An 8578-nucleotide genomic window follows, 5' to 3' on the forward strand; every position below is an offset into this window, starting at 1 on the left:
TTGAGAACCACCGATATAGGGAATAGGGACTGAGGTGGAGTTAGCTTTATATTGAAGATTCAGACTTTGCTCGCCAATACCTCTTCAACGGAACGTGAAAAAAATAATATATACCGAACAAAAATATAAACGTAACATACAACAATTTGACTGATTTACAGTTCATATAAGGAAATCAGTCAATTGAAATAAATAAATTAGGCCAAAATGTATAGATTTCACTTGACTGGGTATGGGTGCAGCCATGGGATAAGCCCACCCACTTGGGAGCCAGGCCAACCTACTGGGGAGCCAGGCCCAGCCAATCAGAATTAGTTTTTTTCCCACAAAAGAGCTTTATTACAGACAGAAATACTYCTCAGTTTCATCAGCTGTCCGGGTGACTGGTCTCAGACGGTCCTGCAGGTAGAGCTGGATGTGGAGGTCCTGGGYTGGCGWGGTTACACGTGGTCTGCGGTTGTGAGGCCGGTTGGACCTACTACCAAATTCCCTAAAACAACGCTGGCGGCAGCTTATGGTAGAGAAATTAACATAAAATTMTATGGCAACAGTTCTGGTGGACATTCATGCAGTCAGCATGCAAATTGCACTTGCCCTCAAAACTTGAGACATCTGTTGGCATTGTGTTGTGTGACAAAACGGCACATTTTAGAGTGGCCTTTTATTGTCCCCAGCACAAGGTGCACATGTGTAATGACCATCCTGTTTAATCAGCTTCTTGATGTGCCACGCCTGTAAGGTGGATGGATTATCTTGGCAAAGGAGAAATGCTCACTAACAGGGATGTAAACAAAAATTGTGCACAACATTTTAGAGAAATACACTTTTTGTGCATATGGAAAATGTCTGGGATCTTTTATTTCAGCTCATGAAACATGGGACCAACACTTTACATGTTACATTTATATWTTTTKTTCAATATAAATGGCCGATTCTGAATCAGCTAACGATAGTGAACAAGTTACATCCTTTTTTTTCTCAAATTCGGTGTCATATTTACTTTAAGGCGAAATGTAGCTAAAACGTTGCTCTCCTCCGCTCTGAGAGAGTTAAGGGACCGTCTTAAAATTGCAACGCCTACTAATGCATGTTAAAGGTGTACTGCATGTATTTCTTACGGTGCTCATTAGGAAATACAGCGGCCATTACTGAAACCCAAAAATAGTTGTCTTTGGGGTGTGGTTTAATGTGGGTGTGTCTTTACCATTCAATCACAACAAACAACCAAGGGCAGTAGTAAGTAACTTAGTGACAGAGAGGTAAGCTAAGATAGCTTTGCTATGGAGAATTTTAAAAGTTTGGTATACTCAGTGTAATACTGTAGAAGCAGTGCTCTGCTAATATAACAATGTGCAAATATTATACTTGTCTTTCTTCTTCTCTTGTCCTTCACAGCGGATACAGATACTCTTCCTATCAGCATTTTGTCTGGTGGTACGTGTTAGTCAGTATCCCTTCATATGGTGTCCCATATAAGACAGTTCCCTGACAAGTTTGAAGAATACACAGGGTCACTACCATTCACTACCATTCAATTCAATTATAACAGAAGATGATGAAAAGTACTAGTATCATTGTAATGCTGAGAGCAAGGTCTCTACCAGTTCAGACAATCTGTTCCAGAGGACTCTATGACAACCCATCTCTCCTGTCCTCCATCTGTATCAACCTGTCTGTTAGTCAGGGGACTCCATATAACCATCTCTCCTGTCTCCCATCTGGTATCAACTCGGTCTGTTAGTCACGGGGACTCCTATGACAAAACCATCTCTCCTGTCCTCCATCGTGTCAAAACCTGTCTGTTAGTCAGGGGACTCCATGACAACCCATCTCTCCTGTTCTCCATCGTATCAACCTGTCTGTTAGTCAGGGACTCCATGACAAAACCATCTCTCCTGTCCTCCATCTGTATCAACTGTCTGTTAGTCAGGGGCTCATGACAACCCATCTTCCTGTCCTCCATCTGTATCAACCTGTCTGTTAGTCAGGGGACTCCCATGACAAAACCCAGACTCTCTCTGTCCCTCCATCTGCTATATTCAACCTTGTCTGTTAGTCAGGGGACTCCATGACAACCCATCTCTCCTGTCCTCCATCTGTATCAACCTGTCTGTTAGTCAGGGGACTCCATGACAAACCATCTCTCCTGTCCTCCATCTGTAGAAAACACAGCACTGATTACATTATCGATGGTTGTTAGGTGAATTCCAGGGCAGACAAGTGATAGTATTTTGACCTATAACCAGAACAATGTGACCAACCTGAAATGTGACTGGTGCCTTGCCAAGTTCTGCCTCAGCCTTCTGCTCCTGATATCGTTGGAGAGTTCCCATGACACTGCTGAACAACAAACCCACCAGGTTTTTGTAAGTASCCTGTTACTGTAATGAAAAAATATATAACCACTCAATAAACATATAGAGATAAAAATAACTTYTCTAGTTTGKAAGTAATTATACTAAACAGAGTGACTAAGTACAGAATAGATTCAGGCCAGTAGCGCTGACCYGGTTACTATGCAACCAGCTGTGTACTGTTAAATTGCTTAATGCTTGCTGACACGTATTTGTAGCCTGTTAGATAACGAAGACTGGTACTCATGCTAGACAAGTACCACCCTTCATGTATTTTTGCCGTAGAAAATACACAATAGTTTTTTTTAGGAGAACATGTATGTTGTTTTAGCACTAGTAGCAGACGAAGCAGAGTTATCAATATCTTTGTCTGAGTTTAAATGAATTGGCTAGCTAGCTAACATTAGCTAGCAGGGATCTTGTCAGTTAGCCAGATTGAGATGAAATKTTATCGATAGCAAGCTAGCTAACGTTACATCCTATCATTAGCTATGCAAATATTCCTCTCTATGATATCACATTACACATTAGGGAGAGGCTATGTATTTGGCTAGTTATATTGTTGGAGAGTTAAAAAGGTTATTATTCCATCAAACTTTAAATTATTAGAATAGTACACAACGCAGAACAGAATAACCAGGTTGAGGGTCAGTGGCCCAAGCCTGCGAACAGGAATATTCCAAGTTCAGACAGGAGGGGGGAGTCAGATCGCTATGATCGCCAGGAACTTTACTTTTAGTTTCTATTTTCAATTGTTGCACTACTAGTGTTGCCCGTTGATGTTAACTAGGCAGCTACAGTAGCTGGATGATATTAACATCTTCGGTTTTTATTTCATTAAATATATTTTATTTAATCTGGGTGCTTGCGTCACCTACTAACACCTTGGTACTACCCGTAGCTCCGGTTCTCCTCGGTCTGAGAAAAACGCTGAGAGAGAAAGGTATTTGTCGCAGACTAGAAGTCCATAACGTTAAATAAATAAAGCATCCGAAGGKTAATGCTATAGGTATTGTTATAAGGGAGTGTGAGACTATTGAAACATGTCACTTTCAGACTTCTATCGTTGTTATTGATAATAGTTTTACAGATGCTGGCGTTGCATTATGGGAGATGTAGTTTTAGCCCTCTAAGGTCTAAACGGGATAAATGCAATTTCATGTTATAGCTTGTTTATATTACAGTTTTTTTGTGTACATGAGTTGTTGTATTTGAATACTGTCAACGCTGAAAGCACCAAGAMATGTATTGGAGATGTGAGACAGGATATGTGTTTTACCGTTCTTCATGCTCCTCTATAGAACAACTTGTCAGATGGTGCATTGGAGACTGATAATCTTCCTGTCGTGTCTTTTCATAATGTAATTGCAGATCTACATAAAAGCCCAAGAAGTCAGCCGTGGCGTTGCTCTTCATTTCTTGGTTCTTCTGTGGTACATTTAAAGATCACTACAGTATTATACTGTAGCTAGTTACTCACCACACACCAGTCACAGCCATCAGCCGTGGCGTCGCTTTTCATTCTTCTGTGGTATATATAAGGATCGCTACAGTATCATACTGTAGCTAGCTAGCTCACACCAGTCACAGCCATCAATGTTTGTTGTGTGTAAATCCATTCATTGACATCTTGCACAATATTGTTGAACGTAGTAAAGTTTGTACCAACTGTATGGAAGCCCATTTTCTCTACTATGCTTAGCAAGTGTGCGTGACTTAACAACATGTCCACAACACACGTCAGCTTGTGGCAGGACCACGGCCTTGTTGTGACAGGGCAATTAGACATCATTGGTAAAAGTGAGTAATCAATACCTGTTGTGACGCATTCACTTCCAGATCTCGTTTTTGGACGAGACTGATTTTTATAACCAAAATGATCCTCCTATTCATTATTCAATGTTGTCACCAGAATGAATGTTTCTGACTCATATCGATGCCATATAGGCCTTTATAACCAGAGAAGGTTCTAGGAGGTAGTTCCCCCGTAATGAAAAACGTAAATTGCTTGTCAACCAACGAGAGAAACCGTCTGTGGTAATTCAGCACGTTCAAATGGCCTCTCCTCAGGGTGGATGTGCTTGTGTTTGGTCAGATCTCCAGACTTTGAGTGAAGCTTTTAACACATAAAGATCTCAAACCCATTTGACAATGAGTATGTTTACATGCACAGTAATAATTCAATATTAAACAGATTTTAGCCGTGTGGAAATTACCTTAAAACACCTTACTCTGCTTATTTTAATCAGCGTAAGGTCAAAATCGATGTAAGGATACGTTGATTTAAACACCTGGTTTTCAGAGCAATCTTTGGAATTATTAGAACATGTAAACACCTGAATCAGAGTTCCAGCGATGTGTTCGATCAGCGCATGTTCCAGCATCCGTGGCGTTAAACCTCCCTCTTCTGCGCGAGTGAAGTGTTTTAGGAAAAACTGAAAGTCTTGCATCTTATGAATAGTTTTCACATACAAGTTCAAACTCAGAATCAAAAAAAGATTTCGTAAAAATATCATGGTCACTGTGGTAGAACATTTATTTAGAGTTGTGATTTTCTGCATTTATTAAAAGTCCCGTCAGGTCACCTGATTTCAGATGTGTCCATGGAAACAGGGTTATTGGGGAAATCGTTATTCTTGCAAAGCATGTAAACGTTTTAAACAAACTATTATATTCATCTGACTATCCACATGAATCGTATTATTGTGTGCATGTAAACGTGCTCATTTTTCAGAGACCTCTTCTCTCAAATCCATGGAAATTAGGTGACAAGTAATTGCGGTTGATTGGAGGGATTAGGTCTCTGAACATATTGTAATGAAACAGGCAAGGAGCAGGTCTCGAACCCTCGACCTTCTAGCCCGAAGTCCAGCGCGCTATCGACTGTGCACCAAAAGCATACTCGACCGGCAGAGTCGATATCCGCGTTAATAAACTCAGGGTCGTTACAATATAACAACAGTTGGTTGTATTCATGAAAGTCATATGGGGTGGAAGCTGTTGACGTTTTAAGGAAATCCTTTTGACATAAAGTGAAATAAAACTCATAAAAAATAGACAAAGTCAAAAATCGTTAAAGTAATTGCTGTTGGATGAATACGTCCCAACTGAAATCCCGAATGGATCAGTGGTCTAAAACACTGCATTTTAGTGCATGAGGCATCACTGCAGTACCTAGTTCAAATCCAGGCTACATCACAGCTGGCTCTGATTGGGAGTCCCATAGTGCGGCGCACAATTGGCCCAGCGTCTTCAAGGTCAGACCGTCATTGTAAGTAAGATTTTGTTTTTAACTGACTTGCCTAGTTAAATAAATGTTAAATAAAAAAAAWATATATAATTATATGTAGGTACAGGGACCTCTTCCCTCCTATCAAGTCTTATGATATGTTTGGAAGGTTAGTGTTAAGATATAGACACACTATCCAGGATACACTTCTACAATCCATCCTCCAGGGGGCAGCAGCAACCAAGTCTAAGTGCTGAGCCAAGCCTTTATTTGCACACAGGTATGAGTAAATAGGATKTATTGTCAGTCTGGGAGAGAGAGGAGGCCAGAAGCTTCTCAGCCTGCCTTTTTGTTTCTTTGTGTTATTTAAACTCTTTAGTTGGGCATGTGTTTTTGTTGTTTTACTTCGGTATATATTTATTTTTTTGACACAATTGAACAGATAATAATCTGTTTGTGCTGGATGCACAGGAGGTTAAGAGAGACAGAGCAGCCCTGGACCAAGGAAATGTAGACTAGGACCCCTAGACATAACGAGTCAGGTTACAGACCATGTACTAGGACCACTAGACATAAATGAGTTCAGGTTACAGACCATGTAGCTAGGACCTCTTAGACATAAATGAGGTCAGGTTACGACCATGTAACTAGGCCTCTAGACATAACGAGTCAGGTTACAGGACCATGTAACTAGGACCCCTAGACATAACGAGTGCAGTATACGGACCATGTAACTGGACGCCTAGAATAACGAGTCAGGTTACAGACCATGTAACAGGACCTAGACATAACGAGATCAGGTTACAGACCATGTACCTAGGACCCCTAGACATAACGAGTCAGTTACAGACCATGTAACTAGGACCCTAGAACATAACGAGTCAGGTTACAGACCATGTAACTAGGACCCCTAGACATAACGAGTCAGTTACAGACCATGTAACTAGGACCCTAGACATAACGAGTCAGGTTACAGACAATGAACTAGGACCCCTAACATAACGAGTCAGGGTTACAGACCATGTAACTAGGACCCCTAGACATAAGAGTCAGGTTACAGACCATGTAACTAGCGACCCTAGACATAACGAGTCAGGTTACAGACCAGTACTAGGACCTCTAGACATAATGATCAGTTACAGACCATGTAACTAGACCTTAGACTAAGAGTCAGGTTACAGACCATGTAACTGGGCCGCCCTAGACATATGAGTCAGGTTACAGACATGTAACTAGACCCCTAGACCATAACAGTCAGTTACCAAGAGCCATGTAACTAGACCCCTAGACATAATGAAGTCAGGTTACAGACTCGTAACTAGGACGCCCCTAGAGCCATAAGGTCTGACAGACCATGTACTAGACTCTAGACATAATGAGTCAGGTTACAGACCATGTAACTAGGACCCCTAGACATAACTGAGTCAGGTACAGACCATGTAACTAGGCCCCTAGACATAAGTACAGGTTACAGACCATGTACTACGACCCTAGACATAATGAAGTCAGGTTACAGACCATGTAACTAGGACCCCTAGACATACGAGAGTCAGGTTACAGACCATGTAACTAGGACCCTAGACAAACGAGTCAGGTTACAGACCATGTAAACTAGGACCCCTAGACATAATGAGTCAGGTTACAGACCATGTAACTAGGACCCTACTAGACAATTAAACGAGTCAGTTACAGACCATGTAGCTAGGACCTCTAGACATAATGAGTCAGGTTACAGACCATGTAACTAGGACCCAACATAAATGAGTCAGGTTACAGACCATGTAGCTAGGACGCTCTAGCACATAATGAGTCAAGGTTACACGAACCATGTAACTAGGACCCTAGACAATAACGAGTCAGGGTTACAGACCATGTAACAGGACCCTAGACATAACGTCAGGTTCACGACCATGTAACTAGACCCTAACATAACGAGTCAGGTTACAGCCATGTAACTAGGACCCTAGACATAACGAGTCAGGTTACAGACCAATTGTAACTAGGAACCCCTAGACATAACGAGTCAGGACAGACCATGTAACTAGGACCCCGAGACATCAACGAGTCAGGTTACAGACCATGTAACTAGGACGCCTAGACATAACGATCAGTGGGTTACAGACCATGTAACTAGGACCCGTCTAGACCAATATCGAGTCAGGTTACAGACACGTAACTAGGCCTCTAGACATAACCGAGTCAGGTTACAGACCATGTAGCTAGAACCCTAGACATAATGAGTCAGGTACTAGGACCATGTAACTAGACGCTCTAAGGACATAATCGAGTCAGGTTTACAGACCATGAATCTAGGACCTCTAGACATAACGAGTCAGGTTACAGACCAGTGTACGCTAGGACCTCTAGACATAACGAGTCAGTTTACAGACCATGTAGCTAGGAACTCTAGACGAGGGACAATGAGTCCAGCGTTACAGGAACCAATGTAGACTAGGACCACTAGACATAACGAGTCAGGTTAAGACAATGTAACTAGACCTCTAGACATAATGAGGGTCAGGTTTACAGAACCATGTAACTAGGACCAACTAGACATAACGAGTCAGGTTACAGACCATGTAGCTAGGACCTGTAGAGCATAACGATGTCAGGTTACAGACCATGTAGCAGGACCTCTAGACATAATGAGTCAGTTACAGACCATGTAACTAGGACCACTAGACCATAAGAGTCAGGTTACAGACCATGTAACTAGGACCTCTAGACATAAGGAGTCAGGTTACAGACCATGTAACTAGGACTCTAGAACTAGAGTCAGGTTACAGACAATGTAACTGGACCCTAGACATAATGAGTCAGGTTACAGACCATGTAACTAGGACCCTAGACATAATGAGTCAGGTTACAGACATGTAACTAGACCTCTAGACATGTGTGCAGGTACAGACCATGTAGCTAGGACCTTAGACATAATGAAGTCAGGTCCACGACCCAGAACGCTAGACCTAAGAGAGATATCGATAAGGTCGTTATG

The 8578-nt window shown here is 41.7% G+C and overlaps 1 long non-coding RNA gene across 2 annotated transcripts; it reads right to left on the bottom strand.

The window, feature by feature from the left end:
* Nucleotides 1–859: 859 nt before the first annotated feature.
* LOC112077158 (uncharacterized) lies at nt 860–4085 on the bottom strand. 2 transcript variants are annotated; one of them, XR_011478074.1, is made up of 4 exons: nt 3634–4085; nt 2045–2340; nt 1796–1915; nt 860–1669 (listed from the first exon to the last, which is right to left on the bottom strand). It is a non-coding gene; the product is annotated as an uncharacterized lncRNA (long non-coding RNA). The 2 variants fall into 2 exon arrangements; XR_011478073.1 differs by having other exon boundaries at nt 2045–2381.
* Between the last annotated feature and the right edge of the window lie 4493 nt (nt 4086–8578).

This window comes from Salvelinus sp. IW2-2015, unplaced genomic scaffold (assembly GCF_002910315.2).
Source record: "Salvelinus sp. IW2-2015 unplaced genomic scaffold, ASM291031v2 Un_scaffold4342, whole genome shotgun sequence".
Taxonomy (NCBI): Eukaryota; Metazoa; Chordata; class Actinopteri; order Salmoniformes; family Salmonidae; genus Salvelinus; species Salvelinus sp. IW2-2015.